The following is a 26,278-nucleotide window of genomic DNA, read 5'->3' as shown; positions in this document are numbered from 1 at the left end:
GCCTTTGTAGAGGCCAACTGTAACGCAGGACTAAAGGCCTTCTTAGCAGATGTGAAGGACCTGCATTATTCTTTGTCATTATTCTTTGTGTGCATTATTGAAACGGAATGAAAGTGACGGTAATGCTGGCTCACGTAACAGAGAGGGGTCGTAACGAATAGGTCTTTTGACGCCATGTTGTCGGCTGGAGGAGTTGGCAGTGTACAGTCAACAGCCGACTTTCCAGATGCCCGATAATTCGGACGGCTTCGCGGCACCACCCATAGTGTCAGTGTATAAGAATGTCTGAAATTTCGGATGCCAGAACCCTTCGCCGTCTGATTTTCCGGACTTTCTGCTGGGACGGCAGGTCCGAACGGCCTTAATCAAAGCTACCACTGCTGCCGTTTGGATTACCCCGCTAATGCGGTAAATGCTAGGCCTAGCTGCTTCAACGTTCGCTATTAAGCTTCTTGCCGTTCAGTGCCGCGTTTTTCATGGAAAGAATTCGCCGCTGTAAGCAGTGGCACTTACTCTGTCTTTCTGGTCCTCGTGATTGGCTTCGAAGGTCGGAAAGCACGGCGTGTTGCATAATGCTGGCTCCCAAAGCTCAATTTAGCCTCAATACAGGTATGTTACGCAGTGAAGCATACGAAAAGTATTGCGGCAAAGCATAACAAGCGTATGAAGCGGCAATTGTCACTGAGCACAGTCATCATCATCGCCTACCTATCTTAACTCCCCTGCAGGACGAAAGCCTCACCCTTTGATCTCCAATTACCCCTGTGCTGCACCAACCGATTTCAATTTGCACCTGCGAATTTCTTAATTTCATGACCCCACCTAGTCTTTTGCTGTCCTCGCCAGCGTTTCTCTTCTCTTGGCACTCATACTGTAACCCTAATGGTACACCAGTTATTGAACCTCGGCATTATACGACCTGCCAAACTGCATTTCTTTCTCTTAATGTCAATTAGGATATTGGGCATGCCCGTTTGCTCTCTGATCCAAACCGCTTTCTTCCCATCTCTTAAAGTTATGCCTATCATTCTTTCTTCCATCGCTCTTTGTACGGTCCTTGACTTGTTTTTGAGCTTCTTTGTCAGCCTCCAAGTTTCTGCCTCATATGTTAGCACTGGTAGAATGCACTGATTGTACAACTTTCTTTTGAGTGATAATGGTAAGTTTCCAATAAAGATCGGAATATGTCTTCCGTAGGCGCTCCAACCCAATTTTATTCTTCTCGGAATTTCCTTCTCATGATCAAGGTCCCCTGTGAGTAATTGTATCTATTCGTTAACTATACACGCGTCCACCTGCCATCTTCTGTCACAGTATGAACACCAATATGCCTAATAAGAGTACTGATAAGCCTTTTCAGATGTGCCTGTGGCGATTTGAGCCCTTAGTGGCAGTAAAAGACATGGATTCATTTTTTTCGAACTGCCTCATTTTATGGATGTTTTCGTGACCCCTAGAGAGTCAAAAAAATCGAACGTTCACTGTACAACTGATGATTAGGATGCTTCAAATGGTCGATGAAGTGAACACACGGTAGAAGGACGACGAGAACAGAAGGGACCTACGCATTAAGGAATGAACGGGAAAGGAAGCGTGCCGGCGCTTCTTTCAAGGAGCTTGAGCTCAAAAAACGAAAGTGTTGGGTGACACTGAAATGCAGATGCCCCTCATCCAAATCAAATTAAACTCTCAAAAGCAGTGAAGTGCAACACTGAGGCGTTGTGCACAGGCTGAGAGTATGTCGGGACAGTTGAGGTTGATGCACCAGCTGTTGAGAGAGAATCCCACTTGTGATAACGTTCGGACCTCATACCAATGACCTTGCTATCAATTGATAAAAATAGCTCATATTGTCATGTAGTAGTGATGGTGGAGAAGGCAGCAAAACTGTGATTGACGAAACTAGCGTTTTATAGGGTGCACCTGTGCCCTCAAACGCAGGCTACACTCAAAAACAATGATAGCAGCAGTGATTGTCGCGATTGTCAAAAATATGATCTACCGGTCACCTATTATACACGGGTCATTGAAAGTTCCAGAGTAATAGGTAGTGCCTGCCTGTCTTCCAGAAAGTTCTACACAATTTGTGTTGCACGTGCAATCTGATTACAGAAGCTTCGGTGACAACAGAACCATCGGTAACATTCGAGAAACTTCCCATACATGTGGGCACATCCCACGCTGAGCGATAACATTTGTTAGAAGGTAAAAAGCGCTTACCCAAAAAAAGGTAAACAAGTCCACGTTTCAATGCCCCCCCCTTTCAGAAAGCATCGTCCCAATGCCACAAACATAACAGGAGAGCGAGTGTCAAGTGGGCAAGTTAACTGCACTTACAGAGAGTGCACTCGGTTTTAAGTGCACTTTCCCAAATCTAAACATCGCAAGCGGAGTGTACTTGCAGAAGAGTGCATTCCAGTGGGAGTGCCTTCACGGAATGCACTTTGCTGGTCGAATGCGTAACCTCACCGCCAGCAGTTTCAACAATACAAAATGTAATGCACAGAAAAAAGACACTGAAGTTCATACCAGCCGTCGAACAGCTTTTAACAAAATAATCGGAACACAATTCACTGATATTCTGTTCTGGAAGGATCAAATGCCACCTCGTCGCACGCTACCATCTTGCTCTGGATTGGGCAGGCATTCGTCTTGGTCGGCTTTGACTTGTAACACTCTTATGATAAAGATATTTTCGTTTTTTATTGAGCAAATGTAGTTTAAGATTGTTTTTTTGTTTATAATACAACTAACGCAATCGCTTTTTAGAAGTTTTTTTATTTGGATCTATATCTTCAAAAAACATTATTTTAATCTGTCGCCATTTTTTTTTAGTGCGAGTGCATTCTGTTTTACCGTTTAGCACCGCGTTACCTAAAGTGTCACTCAAGGTCCCAAAGTGCACTCCTCGTAAGTGCACTTAACTTGCCCGCTTGACAGGGGTATAATTAAAGAAAAGTAACAAAACAAAAAGAAACAAAGTCCAAAAGAAAAGTGCAAAGTTCAGCTATGCAAAGTCTGAAAGTTTGTTAGCGCTGGCAAAATGGCTTAATCGCACAACATGAACTATTTCAGGTCGTGAGCGGGGCCGTTGTGATGGCGAAATGCCGTCTCGCACGACCTCATAGTCAAGTTCGCCAATACATCAGATGATCTTGTAGGGTCCGAAACAGCGTCGCAATAGTTTCTGACTGTCCTTATCGGCGAATCGAGCTCCAAACCCAAACACGGTCGCCGGGCTGGTGCTCACTGTAGCGTCGTCAGAGGTTGTAGTGTTGGCTGTCGGTGCGCTGCTGGTTCTTGATCCGTAGGCGGGCAAGCTGTCGGGCTTCTTCGGCGCGCTGGAGATGGGTGGCGACGTCAAGATTCTCTTCGTTGGTGACGTGCGGCAGCATGGTGTCAAGAGTTGTCAGGTTCCTGCCGTAAACCAGCTTGAACGACGTGATCTGTGTTGTTTCTTGCACCGCCATGTTGTAAGCGAAGGTTATGTGCAGCAGGATGGCATCCAAAGTTTTGTGTTCATCTATGCACATTGCTAGCATGTAGGTTAGGTTCTTATTCGGGCGCTCCACCTGTAGGTGGTATGCAGTTATCCTCCTGTGGCTTGTCTGGCTGTATTGCAAAATAGCTTGGGTGAGCTATGCTGTAAAGGTCGTTCCTCTGTCGGTGATGAGGACTTCTGGTGCCATGTCGCAGCAGGATGTTCTTGACAAATCAGTTCACCACTTTGGCTGCGCTACCTTTCGGCCGAGCTCTCGTTTCAGCGAAGCGGGTGAGGTAGTCAGTCACCACGACAATCCACCTATTTCCTAATGTTGATGTCAGAAAGGGTCCAAACGAATCCATCCCTATTTGCTGAAATGGTTGGCAAGGATCCTCAATCGGCTGTAGTAATCCTGCTGGCCTTGTCAGTGGTGACTTACGTTGCTAACAGTCTCGGCATTTCTTGACGTAATGAGTGACGTTGGCAGTCAGGCGCGGCCGGTAATACCGTTCCTGTATCCTCGATAGTGTCTGGGAGAATCCGAGGTGCCCAGCAGTTGGATTGTCATGTAGGGCGTATAGTACTTCTGAACGGAGAACTGAGGGAACAATAAGAAGGTAGTTGGCGCAGACTGGCGAGAAGTTCTTCTTTATGAGTAGGTTGTTTTGAAGCGATAACAAAGACAATACTTGCTTAAATGCCTGTTGGTGTTCCTTTCCAAATACTCGACGAGGCTTGTTAGCTCCAGGTCTGCTCGTTGTTGTTCAGTGAAGTCTTCCGCGCTTATTATTCCAATTAAGGCGTCGTCATGCACGTCGTTTTGCGGCAGCGAATCAGTGGGGGCACATGATAGGCGATTGCCATCAGAGTGTTTTCGTCTGGACTTGTAGATTACAGTGATGTTATACTCTTGCAGTCTGAGGCTCCACCGCACCAACCGTCCTGAAGGGTCCTTTAATTTCGCTAGCCAACGCAATGCATGATGGTCACTGACGACTTTGAACAGTCTGCTATATATAAGGGCAGAATTTAGCTGTAGTCCAAATGATGGCGAGGCATTCCTTTTTGGTCGTAGAATAATTGCCTTCCACTGTTGACTGTGACCAACTAGTGTAAGCTATCACCTGGTAAAGTCCGTCTTTCCCCTAGACTAGTACGACGCCACGCTACTGGCGTTAGTGTGGGTTTCTGTATATGCATCCTTGTCGAAGTGCACAAGTACTGGTGGAAACTGCATGCATTGTTTGAATTCCTGAAATGCATCAGCGTGTAGCATTTCCCACTTGAAGTTGACAGCACATTTAGTTATATGTGTCAGAGGCTCAGCAATGCGTGAAAAGTCCTTGACAAAGCACCTATAGTAGGCACACATGCCAATAAATATTCACGCCGCCTTCTTGTCCTGTGGGCTGCTGGAACTTTGTGATGGCAGCCGTCTTCTGTGGGTCAAGGCAGACTCCAGATATGCTGATGACGTTTCCGAGGAACAGAAGCTCATCGTAAGTGAAGCGGCACATTTACGGCTTCGGAGTGAGCCCTGATGACTTGATGGCCTCTACTACAGTTGCAAGCCGCCTAAGGTGATCGTCAAAATTTCCGGCGAAGACGATGACGTCATACAAGTAGACAAGACAGGTCTGCCACTTCAATACTGCTAACACTATGTCCATGACGCACTGGAATGTTTCAGGCACCGAACACAGTCCGAATGGCATGACCTTTAGCTGATAGAGGCTGTCTGGCATGGTGAAGGCAGTCTTTTCAGAATCCCTCTCATTGACTTCTATTTGCCAGTAGCCATTCTTGAGATTTATAGACAAGAAGTATTTAATATTGCAGGGCCTACCCAATGTGTCGTCTATCCGTGGGAGGGGGTATACGTCCTTTTTCGTGATCTTGTTTAGTGTATGATAATTGACGAATTACTTTAGTTTTAAAAAAATCAAAGTAAAGCAAAGTAAAGCAAAACTAAAGTAATGTTAAACAGTCTCGGAAGAGAACAGCAGTTTACGAGAGGTAGCGAGGCACTGGAACTGGTAAGGGAATACATCTACTTAGGATAGGTAATGACTGCAGATCCGGATCATGACACTGAAATAATCAGAAGAATAAGGATGGGCTGGGGTGCATTTGGCAGGCATTCTCAGATCATGAACAGCAGGTTGCCATTATCGCTCAAGAGAAAAGTGTATGACAGCTGTGTCTTACCAGTACTCACGTATGGGGCAGAAAACCTGGAGGCTTACGAAAAGGGTTCTACTTAAATTGAGGACGACGCAACGAGCTATGGAAAGAGGAACGATAGGTGTAACGTTAAGGGATAAGAAAAGAGCGGAATGGGTGAGGGAACCAACGCGATTAAATGACATCTTAGTTGAAATCAAGAAAAAAAAATGGGCATGGGCAGGACATGTAACGAATAGGGAAGATTCCACTGCAACGAACAAATAGGGAACGAATAGGGAAGATTCCACGGCACTGGGCGTATCGCCAGCATTGATACCGACATGCTCACATCACATGGATTTAGGACAGGCTGAGTCACACCTGGATCGCTCATTTGGCTCACCAGCGACCCCTGGAACATCGGTGGACCAGCTTAAAAGGAAGCCCAGCAGCCGCGCGCAACTCAGTGGGCTCGGTAGCATCGCCCGGAGCACTATGACTTACTTCGTACTGTTCTTCATACAGGTTGGTAACAAATGGCGTTTTTGTGCTTGCGTTAAGAGCAATGATGTCTGTCTGGTAGTGCTGCCGAGCCCACAGTGCGCACTGCTTTGTTGTTTGGAATCATTTCGCGTCATTCTCATGGTATTGCAACGGAGTGGTGACGTAGAGCAAAATCCGGGCCCCGATAAACTAGATGAAATATTGCGGGCTGTAATTGAAATCCGAACTTCGCACTCGACCTTAGAAACTGGTCTAGCAAATGTGCAGCAGAGGCTTTCACAAATTGAAGCGACCCTCTCGTCACTCAGGCAATATCACGAGAAAGTTGATAAGTGTGAGGCAACTGTGCACGCTATGCGCAGTGAAGTTGCCCAAATGACTAGAAAAATTGATGAGCTGGAAAATAGGAGCCGCCGCAATAACCTAGTCATATATGGCGTGAAAGAGCACGATAAGGAAAATCCTGCAGCCTTGGAATCGTTTGTAACAAAAGATATACTGCATAATATTCTAGACGTTCAGGTCAGAACTGTGGAACACGTACACCGAATTGGCTTAAAAAAGCCTGGTCGAGATCGACCCATCATACTACGCTTTTATGACTTTACCGAAAAAATGACAGTACTTTGCAACTGTTTCAAATTGAAAAGAAAGAAAATTTCAATTTCTGAAGACTTTTCCGCTGACATTCGTGCAGTATGCAAAAAGGTATGGCAAGCCGCGGCAGGTTGTCGGGATAACGGCGATAAAGTCAGCCTACATTTTGACAAATTAAGGATTAATGAAGACCTGTACGTCTGGAATAATGATCAGAAAAAAATGGAGCCATTGCACCGCTCGAAGCCCCACGTGACAGCGAACGCTAGCACTTCCAATGAATGACAAACAGAAAGTACTGCACGGCTGACGTTACTGTGCTTTAATGCGAGAAGCATTGTCAATAAACTTGAAAAGCTTGAGGAACTGCTGCTGTTGTATGGCCCAGATGTAATCGTAATTACAGAGACGTGGTTGAACTCGGATATACATGATTCTGAGGTGGTTCCTCCCTCCTATGCATTTCTGCGCACAGATCGGGACGGTCGTGGTGGAGGCATTGCTATTGCTGTTAAGCGGCATTTGTTTGTCCACCGAGAAACTGGCATTACTGATCATGAGAGCATCTGGTGTACAATAAAGGTCAATGATGTCAATTTACTAATAGGTGGTGTTTACAGGCGACCAGGCGCGCCGGACAGTTACCTTGTAGAACTGTATGACTTCTTATATAACCACACCAACCAAAGAACGAAATTAATTCTAGCTGGAGACTTTAACTTAGGGGGCATTGATTGGGATACCTTGTTAATCGGCAACAAAGAAGTCAAAAGTTGTGATCTTCTTTTTGATATCATGCAGACTTTCTCGCTAGCTCAACTTGTGCATGAACCAACTCGCGTCCAAGGGCAAGTGTGCTCAGTGCTAGACCTTGTCTTTGTGTCCACATCTTTAACCCCTGAAGTTAGCATAGAACCGGGTATATCCGACCATAAAATGATTTTACTGACGGTTGACGATCTTGGCACGGGTGCAAGGCCCTCTAGTACTGACACCAGAATTTTGGTTAAGAATTACACAAGGGCTAATGATGAAAGCATCATTGATTTTTTAGGAATTATGGAAGATGATTTTGACGATGGTACGTTGGACGCCAACGACCTATGGTTGAAATTAAAAAATGGGATTTCGCACTGTGGAAGTAATTTCATTCCTACCAAGCAAAAAAAGATAAAGCGGAGGTCGCCGTGGATTACAAGAACTATCATACACCTCAAAAGAAGGGTTCAAAGGATGCGCAAGAAAAAACATAATCCCGCTATGGTTAGTCAGCTTTCACGAGAACTGAAAGAAAGGTTAAGCGCGAGAGACAACTTTTTTTCCAATACTTTACTTGAATTCATGACAAATCAGCCTCGGAAATTCTGGCGGTATCTGTCAAAACCGGAAAGTCCTCCAATCAAATTGGAAATTGCCGGTATAGTGGTTGAGGATGCGCGCACCATCGTTAACTCGTTCAATACATATTTTCAGCCGGTATTCTCCCGTGCCCACGCCCCTAATATGCCCTTATCAGAGTATGACTCTGCAATGCCTGAAATCCTGATAACAGAGTCCGGCATTTTGAATTTGCTGCTACAGATAGACGTTAAAAAATCGCCTGGCCCTGATAATTTATCAAGCACTTTTCTCAAGCGATACGCGGGTCAGTTGTCCCCCTTCCTGCATAAAATTTTCAGTGCATCACTTGAAACGGCAGTGCTTCCCGCGGACTGGCTGTGCGCAAAGGTCGTGCCAATTCATAAAGGTGGGAACAAGCAGCTTCTTGACACATACAGGCCAATATCCCTAACCAGCACATGTTGCAAACTAATGGAACATATAATAAATAAAGCTATCGTAACTTATCTGGAAGAAAATAACCTATTATACTTCAGACAAGACGGCTTCAGGCAAGGGCTTTCAACTGTAACTCAACTTTTAGAAATTATACACGACTTTGCTGTAACAATCGATTCAAGACTGCAAGCTGACACAATTTTTGTAGATTTTTCGAAGGCATTCGACCGCGTTCCACACAGTTTACTAATCTTCAAACTTAAATCAATTGGTATTAATCCCAAGACTGTTTCATGGATCGAAGCCTACCTCTCGAATCGGTCCCAGTTTGTTTGCGTAAACAATACTGAATCGGACTATCTTGATGTTCTTTCTGGTGTGCCACAGGGATCGGTTCTGGGGCCAACTCTTTTTCTTTTATATATTAACGACTTGTATACATGTATGGAACCAGGGGTCACAATAAGGCTTTTTGCGGACGACTGCATCATATACACAACTGTTAGAACAGCCGATGAACAGACAAAACTTAATAAGTCTCTACAAAACATTGTTGTCTGGTGCGAAAAAATGGGGCATGTAAATTAACACACAGAAAACCAGGTGTATGACTGTAACACGTAAGAAAGAGCCCTTAAATTTCACATATAAACTAAGTAATACTTCCTTGGAACGAGTAGACTCATTCAAATATCTAGGTGTCACAATAACAAGATCGCTGAAATGGGACGTACATATCAATAATGTTTGCGCACGCGCATTCAAACAACTTGGATTTTTACGAAGAAAGCTAGCAACAGCCCCCACCTCGGTGAAATTAACTGCTTATAAAACTCTGGTTAGGCCAATATTAGAATACGGCAGCATAGTATGGAACCCGCATCAAAAGTATTTAAACTTGGCATTACAAAAGATCCAAAGCAAGGCGCTCCGATTCATTTACACAAAGTATTCAAGGTACGACAGCGTAACCGCGCTTCGCACACAAGCAGGCATACCGACACTTGCTGGTCGGAGGAGGTTGGCCGGTTTGAAGTTCCTTTACCTTCTTTACCATGACCTGATAAACATAACAAAATCCGACTACTTGGTGCCCCCCGGACGTCACTCCAGTCGAACTAACCATGAAAAATGTATCAGACCATTCTTTTCGCGTTGCGACATACTAAAATACTCATTTTTCCCTTCAACAATACATCTGTGGAATTCCCTGCCAAGTGACATCGTTTGCTCACAATCTGTGCATTCATTCGTGTCGACACTCGAATCGCACTTCGAGTCATTATCGGAATGATGACCGCATTGTGGTCGTCTTGGCTGAGAGTCCTCAAAAGTTATCAATGACGTATTGCCATGCCCCAACTTTTTTCACACGCCGGTGTCCATATGCTCTTTCATACTTCACTGCGCTTGGTTCTTGCGCACGTCTGATAATATACCTTACACTTGACACTGTTTGTACATTGCACGGCACACCCAAATGCATTTTTTCCTGTATTAACTGCTTCTGACACTTTCCACGGCGTACGCGCTGTATAGGTTGTTTTTGTTTCCTTGTATTTACTTATTGCTGACCTGGCGCATCGATTGTAACCATTGCTTTTTTGTTTGAGTTTGCTGCAAACCCCCTGTATAACAAAGCGCCTGTACTGTTTGTATGTCCACTCTTGTATGAGCCTCTCAAGGCTTACAGTATTGATAAATAAATAAATAAACAATAATATAACCGATGGTGATTAAGGGTTACGGACTGGATTCCCAGGGAAGGGAAGCGTAGCAGGGGGTGGCAGAAAGTTAGGTGGGCGGATGAGATTAAGAAGTTTGCAGGGCCAACATGGCCACAATTAGTACATGACCAAGGTAGTTGAAGAAGTATGGGAGAGGCCTTTGCCCTGCAGTGGGCGTAACCAGGCTGATGATGATGATGATGATGATGATGATGATGATGATGATGATGATGATGATGATGATGAATTGACGCAGAAATTCAGGGTTCCGTCTTTTTTCTTCACCAAGACTACAGGCCCACGGGCCTCTTGACACCTGGATGATGTCGCCGCGCAGCATTTTGTCGACTTGTCGCCTTATAGCTTCATATTCTCGCATCGAAAAGTCAGTAAGGGCTCTGGCGGAGTGGTTGAACGCACTCTTCGGTTATTATGCCATGGTTTTCAACTGGTGTTCGTTGAATCCTCGATGGCATCGAAACAGTCTTTGTATCATCGGATAATATTTCTGAGCTGTTGCTGCTTACTCACAGGGAGACTTGGATTTATGTCGAAGTCTGGTTCAGGAACTATGGTTGTCAGCGCAGATGAGGCAGAATCTGAGAGGACAAACGCAGTGCTGGTTTCTACAAGTTTCTCTATGTGTGCGATCGTCGTGCCCTTGTTAATGTTCTTGAACTTGTGGCTAAAATTTGTCAGCATCACTTTCGCTTTTCCTCGATGCAGTCGAGCGGTCCCACTCCTGACACAAATTTCACGACCGAGCAGTAGATTTTTGTCACCCTCGATGGCGCCTTCTACATCTGCGGGTGTTTCGGTGCAGACAGAAATAACGATACTGTAGTGAGGTGGGATGCTCACTTTATCTTCTAGCACACTCAAGGCATGGTGACTACGAAAGCTCTCCGGCGGTATTACTCATGACAGTGTTATCGATTCGACTTCAGGTTGATTGTGCCGTGTTGGTTCAGAAAGTCCATGAGAATGACACCTCGTGAACGAGTTTGGAGTATAATGAAAGGGGCAGGGTAGGTCCGGTCATGAACGATGATTCTTGCCGTCCAGATTCCAGTCTTCTCAAGCAAAAGTCCGTGCTCAAGGGGTAGTCCTTGCAGACTGTGGCTACCTTGCAGGTCCTTGGCGACATTGGTGTTGTGTTCTGTATTCAGGCTTCAGTTACAGCTTTGTAGGGGGCTTCTGGTAGATGAACCCAAAGCGCCTCCGCCAGATGTCACAAAGTAGTCACGGTGAAGAAGGCAGCAAAACTGGGATTGAAGAGACTAGAGTTTTTATTGGACGAACCTGTGCTCTCAAAAGAAGGCTACACTCTAAAAACAGCGATAGCAGCGAACACAATCTGCGATCGTCGAAAATATGAACTACTGGTCAAGCGCGTCACCTATTATACACGAGTCATTGAAGGTTTTAGAGTAATCGGTGGTGTCCGCGCGTCTTCCAGAAAGTTCTACACAGTTTGCATTGCACACGCAGTCAGATTACAGAAGCTTCGGTGACAACTAAACCATTGATAAAATTCGAGAAACTTCCGATACATGTGGGCGCGTCCTGCGCTGAGCGATAACATTTGTTCAATGGAAAAAAGCACTCCCCCGAATAAAGATAAGTAAGTCCACGTGTCAATGTCCCCTGCAGTCACAGCTTCTACATTTCGTGATCTACTTTCTACATACGTGATCTACTTTTGCCATTTCTGTGCACTGGTAGCAAGGAATAGACCACAAACATTAAGCTTAGGGCAAATTCAACATTCTGACAACCTTAATTACTTCCATTTCTTCCAAGTGATATGTATCGTTACAGGGTACCGTTTTGGTGGAGGCACTGTACTGTGTTTTATGTGATGCTTGACGTGGAGCAGGTCATTAGCAACCTTGAAATATATATATATATATATATATATATATGTATATAATATAGATATCTATATATATTGCTAACGGGATAGTATTTCCAATGACGAAGAGCCGAGCAGTAAGAAGACGACGATTGGAAGCTAGCACGGGCTGTTGCCTCTTGGCCAACTGCGGTGTATTGCCTTGTAAATATATTTGTAAATAGCTTTTCGTCGGTGTCTTCCTACGTAACATATCTGGTGGAAGTGGACATTCCCTGTACCTCGTCACGGAGCTTTGCAGTGGACGGTACGTCGAGCCTTCCTCATGGCTCCTCGCGACGACAACTCGACTCCGCCGGCTCCGACACCTGCTGCCACTTCGACAACCTACATCACTCTCCCTGCTCCCCGTGATCCTGGCGTATTGTCGGGCAAAGATGGGGAAGACGTCGATGACTGGATCAGCCTGTACGAACACGTCAGCCGCAATAACCGGTGGGACCCTACTATCATGCTCACCAATATAGTCTTTTACCTCGGTGACACACCTCGAGTTCGGTATCGGACGCATGAAGATGAGCTCACCAGTTGGGATTCACTTAAGCAAAAACTCTGAGACTTGTTCGGCAACCCCTACGGTCACCAACTTGCCACGCAGAAGGCGCTTTCCGGTCGTGTGCAGACGTCAACGGAGCCCTACGTCACGTACATTCAGGACATCTTGGCTCTGTGCCGCAAAGTTGACGCACACATGACTGAGTCCGACAAAGTCTCCCATATCCTCAAAGGCATTGCCGTGACGCCTTCAACTTGCTGGTATTTAACAACGTGGCGACGGTGGATGCAGTAATAAAGGAGCGCCGCCGCCTGGAACTCGCTAAAAGCCGACGTATCAACCCACAGTTTGCCCGTCTGCCCAACACCCCAGCGACATCTTCCTGTGCCAACGCTCCTCGTCCCAACAACAGTGGCGATGTTACCAGGATTATCCGGCGTGGGATCGAGGCCGCCTATCCGGCTGCCTTCGACTCCAGCCCCTCCAATGCACCTGCAGTCACTGTTTCCCTGATCCAGGCAGTTGTCCGCCAGGAGTTCGCCAACATGGGTATTCACACCATCTGCTCGGCCCATCGCCCTGATACCCACCCAGCTTCTTCGATTCCACCCCGTCCCGCACCTTCTTACCCACCACGTTTCCGCAACCCCTCTGAATGACGCACTGCACAAGCCAATTTGTTTTCACTACCATCAAATTGGGCACATTTCTCGGCACTGTCGCAGTCGCTGGAGTTCCCTGAACCAGTCTTCATATACTGCCTACTCTCGTGCCCCAGGTGGCCTTTCTCGTCCCTACGCTGCTTGCTCAGATAATGCCGCCACTGATTCTCCTGCGCCGAACCGCCCCTATTCTCGTTCGCCTTCACCCCAACGACGACAGTCTCGCTCCCCCCAGCCCCGTCGCTCCTATTCGCCGACTCCCTTCGGACGCCGCTCCCAGCCAGAAAACTAGACGATGCAGCGCCTCGAGGTGACGCTGCATTGCTCCCTACGCCACCAAATCCTCTCCTGACATTGCCCACTCATCTGAACCTTCTTGACGTGCAAGTCGACAGTGTTCCTGTATCTGCTCTCATAGACACTGGGCGCATTTGTCGGTAATGACCGCTGACCTTCGTAACTGGCTGAGGAAAATAATCACCCCCGCCACGACGCCTGTTGTCCATGTCGCCGATAGCGGAACAGCCCCTGTAATTGGTATGTGTGACGCCCGCATCTCCTTCTCAAATCGCTCCACTTCCGTGCTATTCACAGTCATCGCTCACTGTCCCCACGACATCATCCTCAGCCTAGACTTCCTCTCCGCACATTCTGCTCTCATCGATTGCTCCGCTATTACTCTCTGCCTCGACCTGCCTGTTCTGGATCCCGCTGAACAACACCCTACTTGCCTCAGTTCCGTCGACTTCGTTCGCTTGCCACCTTCGGCACTGACTTACGTTGACTTCATGTCATCCCCACCAGTGCCCGACGGTCACTACGTCGTGGCTCCTATGCAAGACGTCCTCCTTACACACGGGATCACAGTACCTCATACAGTTTTATCTATTACGGTGAATTGCGCCTGCCTGCCAGTGGTCAATTTTGGCTTGACGACACAAGTGCTGCCACGCGGGATGCCTGTGGCCCAACTTTGCTCATTCGAGGATCACTCTATAGCATCGATTTCAGTAGACGACAATTCAGCCGATCCTCCTCTACCATCGCAGTCGGCAACTTGTACCATCGCCAACTTACAGAAAATGATTGCACCCGACATGCTGTCCGAGCACGCTCGTGCGCTCTGCCGCGTTCTGATTTACTACCAAGATATCTTTGACTTTAACGATCGTCCTTTGGCCCAAACAACAGCTGTTAAACATCGCATGAATACCGGCAATCTTCTTCACCCGTATCGAGTATCACCGGCTGAGTGTCATGTTATTCACACCGAAGTTCGCAAAATGCTTGCCAAGAACATTATTGAACCGTCATGTAGTCCATGGGCATCACCTGTTGTGCTGGTAAAAATTACCGACGATTACGTTACTTCCTAATGCGAAATTTGAGCGCAGCAAATAAGCTGTTTCACCTTTTCGATAGATTGAGGCAAAGAAATCGAGCAACACATGTATGCGCTATCACAGAATTTTTTTTTTATTTTGCACACGTATTCCTTTAACAAAGACTCCACTAACAGTTCTTGACAGTCATGAAGGAAGCTTTGTGGTCGGAGAAATAGTGGCGAACGGCAGCGGCAATTTCGGCTCAGGCGGTGCACATATACAGATCCGCCGCCACCGATGTGGCTCTCCGATTGCCACCGCACAGGGCGAACGGCAGCGGCAATTTCGGCTCGGGCGGTGCACATATACAGATCCGCCGCCACCGATCTGGCTCTCTGATTGCCACCGCACAGGGGTTGCATTGGAGGAGGAGCGAAGAAAGGAATTAAGTTCGAGCCGGCGCTTTGACAACCGGAGACTCGCAGGAAGAGGGGGGAGGGGGGCGGCGTGTACACCCAGCGGCAAACGATGGGGGCAGAAGCGCGCGCAGCAAGCGGACAACACGATAAAGGGAGGAGGGAAGAGATAGCAGCGGCTGACTGATGCCGCTGACGCCGATAGTGAGTCAACCCCAGCTGCGGAGTTGGTTTCAGGGACAACGCCGCCGATGCCGACACAAACAATATGATACCCTCACTTCCGCAGCGCTAAGAACCAGGTCTAGCCGTGGGAAGGTGGTCACGTATTCGTCGACGTGCCGGGGCCTACGTGAAATAACCGGCGCGTCGGCAACTGAAGAGCACCCTATCCGCCACACAAGAACAGGGGGGGGGGGACCCTTTCCACCTCTTTCTGCATGGCGGCGACGGTGTTCTATGCAGTCACGTTATCTTGACTCTCTAGCGGCGTCAGCGGCATCCAGTGGTATCAGTCGGTCGCTGCTAGCGCTGGGGGGATGAAAGGGGGGCGGAGCTGGTTACGAGGCCGACGACAACGCCGACGACGACGCGAAACCCAGGAACGGACGCCAAAGAGCTGCGCTCTAAAAAGAAGGATGGCCCATGGTGCTTTTGCATGGATTATCGGCACCTTAACGGGGTTACCAAAGAGGACGTGTATCCCCTACCTCGGTTGGTGACGCCCTTGACTGCCTCCACGGTGCTCGCTATTTCTCCTCTATTGACCTTTGCTCCGGCTACTGGCAGATTGCCGTGGACGATCTCGACCGTGAGAAGACTTCTTTTGTAATGCCCGACGGTCTTTATCAATTCAAAGTGATGCCATTCAGTCTATGTAATGTCCCTGCCACTTTTGAACGCATGATGGACTCCCTTCTTCACGGTTTTAAATGGTCCACGTGCCTGTGCTACTTGGACGACGTTATAGTATTCTCCCCAACATTCGCTACGCACCTCGAGCGCCTCTCAGCAGTCCTTGACGTTGTTAGGCGAGCCTCGTTGTTAGGCGAGACGGAGTGCAACCGGACCCAGACAAGATCCATGCTGTTACGCACTTCCCTGTTCCAAAGTGTGTCAAGGATGTGCACAGCTTCATCGGCCTTTGCTCGTGCTTCGGCCGTTTCGTGAAAAATTTCGCGGCCATAGCACAACCACTAACCGAGCTTTTGAAAAAAGACGCCCCTTTCCAGTGGGGCGATAACGAGGCCTCTGCATTCTCGCTTCTAATTGACCTTCTCACAACGCCTCCCGTTCTGGCCCAATTCGATCCTACTCGGGCCTACCGAAGTCCGTACTGATGCCAGCGATCACGGAATTGGCGCAGTACTGGCACAATGCCAGCATGGCCACGACCGTGTTATCGCTTACGCCAGCAGGCTCCTCTCGCCCGCGGAGCGCAACTATTCCATCACTGAGCGTGAGTGTCTGGCCCTAGTTTGGGCAGTTGAGAAGTTCCGCCCATACTTATATGGCCGACCCTTTTCCATTATCACAGACAATCACCCGCTTTGCTGGTTATGCTCATTGAAAGACCCTACAGGAAGACTTGGTCGCTGGGCCTTACGCCTCCAAGAATATTCGTTCTCTGTCACCCACAAATCTTGCCGACTACACAAGGACGCTGACTGCCTGTCTCGCTACCCGGTAGACGAGCCTGACGACGCCGACAGTAGTACTGCCGACGCCATTTTCTCTGTGTCTGCCTTCGCTAACATCGCCGATGAGCAGTACCGAGACCTATCGCTGCGAGTACTCATCGAGCGTCTGAGCTCTACACCTACCGACGCATCTGTTCGCCGATATGTCCTCCATGGTGGCATTCTGTACCGAAGGAACTTCCTCCCTGATGGCCCTGATCTTCTTGTCGTGCCAAAACATCTACGACATACTGTGCTCTTTGAGATGCATGACGAAACCACTGCAGGACATCTTGGAATAACCCGCATGTACAACCGCGTCTTCTGCCGCTTCTATTGACCTGGTCTCGCTCGCTCCGTCCGACGCTATGTTGCTGCCTGTGATCCCTGCCAGCGTCGGAAAACACCTCAGGTGCTACCTTCCGGTCATCTCCAGCCGATCACCGTCCCTGTGGAACCGTTCTTTCGTGTTGGATTAGACCTCCTCGGTCCCTTTCCCACGTCATCCTCTGGGAACAAATGGGTAGCCGTCGCAACTGATTACGCCACCCGATACGCTATCACGCGGGCTCTCCCTACCAGTTGCGCCACTGACGTCACGGACTTTCTCTTGCGTGACATTATTTTACTTCATGGCGCCCCACGACAGCTGCTTACTGGCCGTGGTCGTAACTTCCTGTCGAAAGTTATCGCTGACATTGTGCGTTCCTGCTCCACTCAACACAAGCTGACTACCTGATACCATCCTCAAACCAATGGCCTGACAGAGCAGTTAAACCGTACCCTTACTGACATGCTGCCCAAGTACGTTTCGAAGGACCACCACGACTGGGACGTCGCCCTTCCTTACGTCACATTTGCTTATAATTCTTCCCGGCACGACACCGCCGGATTTTCTCCATCTTATCTACTCTACAGTCGCGAACCGACCTTGCCCCTTAACACGGTACTTCCTCCTGCTACGACCTCAACAACCGAGTATGTGCGCGACGCCATCGCCCTCGCCGACCATGCACGCCAGCTTGCCCGTGCTCGACTGACGGCTTCACAAACCACGCAGCAGCGTCAGTACAATGCCCGCCATCGTGACGTACAGTTTTCGCCTGGTGCACTCGTGCTCCTGTGGTCGCCCTCTCGTCACATTGGACTTTCAGAAAAGCTCCTTTCGCGATACACAGGGCCCTACCGCGTGCTGCGCCAGGTGACGCCTGTGACGTACAAAATTGCTCCTGTGAGCTCAACCTAGTCATCTACTCTGGCATCTAGTGATGTCGTGCACATCAGTAGGCTCAAGGCCTACTACACTGCTTCAGAGTCCGGCCTTTAGTCGCTCTGGGACGGCGCTTTTGCCGCCGGGGGTAGTGCTACGGGATAGTATTTCCAATGACAAAGAGTCGAGCAGTAAGAAGACGACGACAATTGGAAGCTAGCGCGGGCTGTTGCCTCTTGGCCAACCGCGGCGTATTGCCTTGTAAATATATTTGTAAATAGCTTTTCATCGGTGTCTTCCTACGTAACAATATATATATATATATATATATATATATATATATATATATATATATATCCTTTTTTGAAATGCTTCAGGCCAATGAATAACTTGTGCATGTAATTCGAGCGGGGGATTTAATCTTTTTTATGACGAAATGTAGCTAGACTGACTTTACAATATTCAAATATTTAGGTAATCTCAATTATAGTGGCTCATCACGAAATGCCCAAATTGTACCACCTTGATTTTCTTTCAGTGGAGTCTCAAGCACCACCTAGGTATGTTTCACACATTTATCGACAGTCGATAATTCATGACTGATGAATGAAGGGGATATTCAAAGACATTTGTTTCTGTATGCATCTCCTTTTTATTCGTATTTGAGAATTTTTTTTACTCGATTTGCAATGAGTTTTACCATGTTTTTCAAAGATATCTTATTTTATGTGCATTTTACTACCCCCCCCTTCTGATTTCTTTTTGAATAAAATAAATGCTAGTCCTTAGTATTCAAACTAGAATAATTTGTTTGTTTTTTTTTGTTATTTTTTAGCGTGCTTACTAGACGGCGACAGCATCGGGCGACATGGTGTCAGCCTGTCTTGATGTAAAATGAAGTTCATGACGTCAAACGCACCCGCGGCAATAACATCTTAGACTTAGTTCTGACTAGCGCCCCTGAAACATTGGTGAAGTGACTTAGAAAGCTTCATTCTCTTTTTATTTCACAATACTGCAGGCCGGAATTTGCCCAAGCAGGAGGGGCATGAAAACACAAATCATAACAGCACGTACATGCAAAAAAAAGAATAAAAAATTACATTGCATGTGACATACAACAGTATAAAAAATTAAAAGATGACAGAGCAGAAACAAAAGCAATGAACATTAAAATTTCCCATAAGGAAATTGTTTCCTTTTTACTGAAAAAACAAAATTTGAAGGGCCTGTTCCACGTCAGGAGATCGAAAAACTGATTCAGGAAGCGCGTTCCAATCAGCTATTGTTTGAGGGAAGAAACTGTGCTTAAATGAGTTTGTTTTAGCAAATATAGGCTGTAATGAGTGTTCACTATAATGGCGGGTCCTACGAGTAGTGGAGTGTCTGAGGAATGAGGGGGCAGCAATGCTAAGCTTTCCTGCCAAAATTTTATGAAGAAATGAAATGCGGTTCAGTTTTCTACGTGTACTAAGCAACAGGATATTGTTGTCTTTCGTAAGCTGTGTTGGGGAGTCTGATCTTCTGTATTTATGAAAAATGAAACGTACTGCCTTTCTCTGAACAAGCTCTAATTGATAGATGTCTTTCTTAGTGTGGGGATCCAAAATAATGGAGGTGTATTCAACTTTCGACCTGATGAAAGTTTTATAAGCTAAGAGCTTAATATGGCTAGGAGTATGTTTTAATTTTCATCTCAAGAAACTGAGCTTCGAGAATGTAGTTGAACAGATCTCAGAGATATTCGTGCCCCAGGTTAATCGGTTGTTAAGAGTTATTCCCAGATATTTATATTGTGAGACCTCGCTAATGTGACTGTTGTGGAGGCAATATTGGTAATAGCTAACATTTCTTTTTCGCATTACTCGGAGAAGCATGCTCTTAGCTATGTTTAAATCCATATTCCATTCCTCACACCGGTGACATATTTTAAGCAAAGATTCTTGGAGCAATTGATGGTATTCTATTGATGTTATTTCTTTATATACGATGCAGTTATCTGTGAACAATCTTATTGACACTGAACGTGGAATTACATTTACTAAATCATTTATATATGTTAAAAACAGCAAAGGTCCTAAAACACTACCCTGAGGAACACCGGAAGTAACAGCAAGCAATTCAGAAAGGGCGCCATTCATATCAACAGACTGTGTTCTACCACTTAAGTATGCTCTGACCCATTCTACAAGATACAGCGGAAAACCTATCAACTGCAATTTATAATGAAGTTTTGAATGCGGTACCTTGTCAAAAGCTTTTGCCATATCCAGAAAAAGAACATCGATCTGTCCCGAGTTATCCAGTACGCTGAGAAAGTCATGAACCGTCGTAATTAGTTGAGTAGTGTTTGACATGCCCTTCCTGAATCCATGCTGAAAAGGTGATAGGATGTCCTTTTCCTTTAAAAAGTCATTTATAAAGCGGGCCACAATGTGCTCTAGGAGTTTGCAGGATGTCACATTCCCCACTGCTCTCCAAGCATAGGTTTGTAGATAAAAATGCACTCGCCATTTGAAAACTTTCTTTGATGTTTATGTCTTGCAATGTTAGCCAGCGTGCTGTGTTAATGAGTGTATCTTGTTACCTGGGCGAAACTTGTTCTTAGTGCTATCTCATGCTTTCCCTCAGAATGTAACACGTGTGATTAGTATTTTACCCATGGTCTGAAGTGTTTAACCTTTTTAAGAGTGTGCAATCTTGTATTACATATAGATTATCTGTCCTTCCTACTGTAATGCCCAATGGGTGAAGTAGGTATGTAAATAAATAAATTGTAGAAATAATTGATACCGGTCGGTAATTAGTCACGAGTAACTTATCCCCTTTTTTTTATGGATCGGTACAACACGAGCCTTCCTCCAGTCCTTAGGCAACTCACTGGTTTGTAGGGATAAAGCGAAAATTTTAGCAAGATGCTCCGAGATCTGGTATGCATAACGCTTGAAAAAAGCACTTATAATGCCATCAAGACTTTGATCTTTCTGAATATTTATTTTACGAAGCAAAGACAAAACCCTTTCTCTGGTAACGACAGGAACCTCACCAGGATCGATGGATCGTTTCGGTGCATCAAAAACCATATCTGAAAAGCCCCCCAAAACAATTTGAAAGTATTCATTAAAGAGCTGAGCTATTGCCTTCTCATTGGTAACGTGGTTCCCATCATCACTTTTAATTTCTCTTATGACCTCTTTTTGATGACCAAGGTAATTCCAAAACTTGCAGGGATCTGTTTTTATGAATGAAGGAAGCGTAACCTTAAGATAATGGGATTTCGAAGTTGACACTTTCTCTGCTAGTTCTTCTTTCAAATTCTGCAAATACTGAGAAGATGTAGAATGATGTCGCCGAAGACGTTGAAGTTTCCACTTCAAATGAATAATGTTACGACTCACCCAATGGTTTCGACGCTTATTTCTCACTTTCCATTGAGGTACAAAATTTTTGATAGAAAATAATATGCCTTCCTTGAGGCATTCCCATAAGCTGTGTACATCACCCTCATTAGTACGCAGCAGTACATGATCCAAATAATCAATAATAGAAGCGTCGTCAGCGTTGTCAAAATCATGGACGTATGCAACAGACAAATTTCTGGTACTATCAATGCAATTGATACAACAAGAAAAAGAAAATAACAGTACCAAGCTCAACCCTGAGTTCACCATTAGAGAACAATTCACTGAAAAAGAACAAATCTAAGACAGCATTTTTACGGGTGAAGTCGCGCACAATTTGGTTAAGGTTTAAAGCGAACATGGTGTCCATAATTACGTCACCAGAGGCACAGCTCTCGTAAGCTAAACTCGTCCAGTCCAAGCCTGCTAGATTGAAATCCCCCGTCATAATCACATTGTTTTTACACTTAGTTAACAAGTGGTCATATAAGCTTTCAAGAAATGTTAGTTGAAAATCAGGAGCACGGTATACTGCGCATAATAAGAAGGTCAAGCCCCAACATGACACATTTAAAAACAGGCTTTCGTGATCCGGAATTTGGTCAAGAACAGTGACCTGGAAAAATGACTTCACAATAACGGCGACACCCCTGCCCCTTGAACCACGATCCCTTCTAAAAATATGATAGACAGGGGGAATAATTTAATCATTACTCATTTGATCATGTAACCATGTTTTTGAAAGAACAAGAATGTGCGGGTCATAGGAAAGGAGTAGTAGTTCAAGGGCGTTAGTTTTATTCTTAATACTTCTGGCATTTAGAGACAATAGCCGTAGTTCTTGTGCTTGGTGCTATCTTTCAGAACTATCACCTCTGCTGATAGGTGCTGACGCCCGTGTACTCGATGCATCATCCCCACGTAATCGGCGTTATTAATTCGCAGTTTATCGTGAATAAGTGAAACCTTCTTGCCACTATTGCTCTCATTTTTTTCACTGTGCCAAAGTAATTTACGCTTTTTGACTAGGGTGGTTGCTTGGGCTAGTTGGTAATTCATGATCAAAAATAACGTACAGCGCAAAGGACAAGGACAGCGATAGACGACATACACAGCGCTGTGTATGTCGTCTATCGCTGTCCTTGTCCTTTACGCTGTACGTTATTTTTGAGCTTTTTGACTGTTTCAGCAAAATAGTCGTTTTGGATAGACACGCCGGTTCCCTTTAGCTTTCCAACATTCTGGCTTTAATGACCATAAGTTGCTTCAACTTACTCTTAATGTCCCCTTGCAGTCTACAAGCGTCTCTAAGAAAACTATCCAGGACTATAACAAAGGTGACTCCACAAAATAAATGAGGAACTTGAGACATTTGACTTGAGACTTGAGACAGTGCTTTGAGATAGCGGTGGAGTATATATATGCTGACTGAAAGAATAAAGACACTTGGTTGTTAGTCAGCGCTGGTGTCTGTGTCCCTCTTCTCGTCCTGTTGTTTAGCACTGTTTTACTGCTCGTAATCATGAACCAACCAGCCCAAATGCATACTCTTCTTGAGACAGTTCGTTCTCTCATTTTATTAACTTTGCTTTCTGCTCAGTTAACAAAAACTGGCTTCTCTTCAAAGAAAAACACTGCACATTAGTAGAGAAGTATATCCCGCTAATCAAAATATCATGTGATAAAACTAAGACATGGTTCACCCAATACCTTTGAAGGCTAAAGAATAAGAAGGAATGGTTATACATGAATGTAAAGCACACTGGATTGCCTACGGCTTGAGACAGATATAATTTATGTTTGAAATCTTACTGGTCAGCTGTAAGTGAGGCTAAAGATAAATACTGTGCTCACAATCTACCCTCCTTTCTTAAGTGCAACCCTTAAAAGTTTTGGCAGGCAATGTTACCTGATCACGGTTCACACCATATTTCATTAGATGGTGAAAATTAAGTTCTGCTTCCTGATAGTGAATGTCCCGTGGTCTTTAACACATTTCTTTTCATCCATATTCACAACTGAAGACATTTGACTCATTCCTGATGTCACTGATTTTGACTGCCAGTACATAGACCCCATCAATATTGACACATGTACATGTTTATCTTTATTGGGTGACAACGTTTCACCACCTAACAACTGTTATCGCACAGCGCAGAACGCGCCTGCATGTATAGGAAGTTTCTGGAATGTTATTGATGGTTCCATCCGCTGTCCGTCACCGAACCTTGTGTAATCTGATTGCATGTATGCGCGACGCAAATGGTGTCGAACGTTGTGGAAGACACGCGGGTCCCAGCGATTACTCTAGAACATTCGACCACTGATGTAAAAAGCCGACGCGCTTGACCCACTGATCAGATTTTGACGATCGCCTACTGTGTTTTCCGCTGTCGCCGTTCTTTAAGTGTAGCCTGTTTTTGTGGGCACTGGTTCCCCCAATAAAAGTTAGTTTCCTCTTCCACAGTATTGCTACTGTGTCCTTTATACGTCACTACCACATGACAATATCACTGATGATGGTATCGCATGTCTCATTAATAGCCTTAAAATATCTAGTTGTTGATAATATTAACTTTAAAGTTAAGAAAAATATACAACTTCAGTGTCTAGCAAATTTTTGTACCATAATTTCTGCCAGTCTTTATCATCCAGCCGGCTCCCCTCTGATTGGTACCTGTCGACATAAGCGGCAGCAAAAATTCCCCTGAAAACTACCATCTTATTTCATTAATGTGCATACGCTGCAAATTTCCCAAGCATAATAGCATCTCATAAATATGCACATTTTGAATTGAATAATTCTTTTTCTTTACTAACCAGCATGGCTTCAGGAAAGGTTTATCATGCAAGACACAGTTATTAGAGTTCACTAATGATGTACATTCTCACATGGACCATAACCTTCAAACAGATTGTATCTTTCTAAACTTTTCTAAGGCTTTCGACCGTGTGGCTCACTGCTGTTTAATTTCCAAATAAACTGCTCTCCAATTAAACTGTTCAACGCTATCTTGGGTGTGTAACTTTCTTACTAATCATCAGCAATTTACCGTCGTGAACTATTTTACATCACTCCTCACCTACGTAACTTCTACATCAATGATCTGCCCAACAGCATCTCTTCTTGTTAAAATGGACATTTGGGTGAGTTGGTAAGCCATATTTGAAACAGAACAGCGCGGTTTTGACGGGGACAAGCAGGGAGAAATGACAGGGACAAGTGCTGACTTGCAACTGAAGTTTATTGCTTGGAACGAAGAATATATAACAGCTCCAGCCAACAGGAGACACCAAAAAACATACATATATTCACAGTCAATCATACATGCTGCACTGAACAAGGGAGATAACTGTAATCATCATATCCCCCCCCCCCCCCCGCTAAAAATGCCAGTTCTTTGGACATAATCGTTAAGGAGGGGCTACTGATGCATGCGTCTTTTGACCAGGCGATGTGCGCTGCTTCGATGATTTCATGGGTTAGTTGATTACTATGTTTACTTAAAATTTGTGTTCTAGCGAAGTCAGGGTGGCAGGCCCTAGTGTCGCAGTCTCTACAGTGGATGCCAAGATGCCCTTTTATAGTATTATGCACATTGTTGTTGTGCTCCTTCAGGCGTTCATTAAGGCATCTCCCCATTTGACCGACATAAAGCCTGCCACATGACAACGGAATGGCGTAGACAACTTCCTCTTTACAAGAGACAAATTGATTTTCATGTTTGATGTTGCACTCTCTTGTAACGAAATCTGTATTAACCATTTTGCACATCGTCCCAAGCTTATCCGGAGCCGAGAAAACTACTTTGACACATGCTCTGTTACATCTTTTTTATTCTATGGGAGACATGATGAATATAAGGCACTACAGTGGTTTTTTCTTTTTCCTTTCCTGTCATCGAACCTACCCGTTGTTCTTTTCTATTTTTGCTCAAACTACTGAAGATAGTTTCTGACACTGACACTAGCAGCTGCTTGGGATAACCAGCCTTTACCAGACGATCTATTTGATGATTGAAGCTATCTTGCATGGAGTGCATGCATGATTTGTTAAGCGCGTTGTGATAGCATGATAACATGGACGTGAATAGCACGGACAGCGCTCGTCCGTGTCATTTCTCCCTGCTTGTCCCCGTCAAAACCGCGCTGTTCTGTTTCAAATATCTCTTCGTACACGTGAATTTTCGCCATTGAGTGTATAATATACTGAGCAATTACCAGCTTTGCGAACCACCTTATTTTTCAAGGTGACCTTCAACACATAAGCGGCTGGTGCAACACCTGGAAAATGACACTTTGCTCATCTAAATGCAAAGTAATGACTTTCACATACAAACACTTTATATCAAGTCTTTCTTATTATATAAATATGGATACAGTAATGGAAGCTTCACTGTACAAATATCTAGGCGTTAATCTCACACTAGATCTGAGCTCCTCTGGGCTCCTTCCTGGGCCTCTCATATAACAACCATATGTACTAATGCTTCAAAAACACAAGGATACATTCGTTGTAACCTACGTAAATCCCCGTCTAACATCTGCAAATTAACCTTCCCAACTTTTGTCCATCCGCAGCTCAAGTTCATCTCCCTGATTATGGTCTCCTCATCATGAATATCTAATCTGCATGTTGGAAGCCCTCCAAAACTGAGCTAGTCGATTAGTTTCCCGCAATTATGATAGGCAGTCAAGCATAACTCGAATCTAATGATCTTTCACTTCCTGCACTAAGTAGCCATAGCCGTCGTGATGCTTAGAACGACAGAAAGCTGAGCTAGTTGGTAAGGATTCATTATGGAAAAAAGAGGTGAGGCATGCAGACAGGACAGGTGTCCACTTCTCTACTCTTGTGTCCTGTCTGCACGCCTCACCTCTTTTTTGCATAGTGAGCCGTCGTGATGTGGCATTGCT

The 26,278-nt window shown here is 45.4% G+C and overlaps 2 protein-coding genes across 5 annotated transcripts in view; one reads left to right on the top strand and one right to left on the bottom strand.

Moving 5' to 3' along the window:
* Positions 1-26,278, bottom strand: part of LOC135905537 (uncharacterized) — a 121,898-nt gene that overhangs the window by 51,267 nt on the left and 44,353 nt on the right. The window lies entirely within an intron of this gene.
* Positions 1-26,278, top strand: part of LOC139054905 (heparan-sulfate 6-O-sulfotransferase 1-like) — a 180,664-nt gene that overhangs the window by 119,763 nt on the left and 34,623 nt on the right. The window lies entirely within an intron of this gene.

This window comes from Dermacentor albipictus, chromosome 1 (genome assembly GCF_038994185.2).
Source record: "Dermacentor albipictus isolate Rhodes 1998 colony chromosome 1, USDA_Dalb.pri_finalv2, whole genome shotgun sequence".
NCBI classification, from domain to species: domain Eukaryota; kingdom Metazoa; phylum Arthropoda; class Arachnida; order Ixodida; family Ixodidae; genus Dermacentor; species Dermacentor albipictus.
Note: the sequence above shows the minus strand (reverse complement) of the source record. Positions and strands in the feature narration are given on the sequence as shown.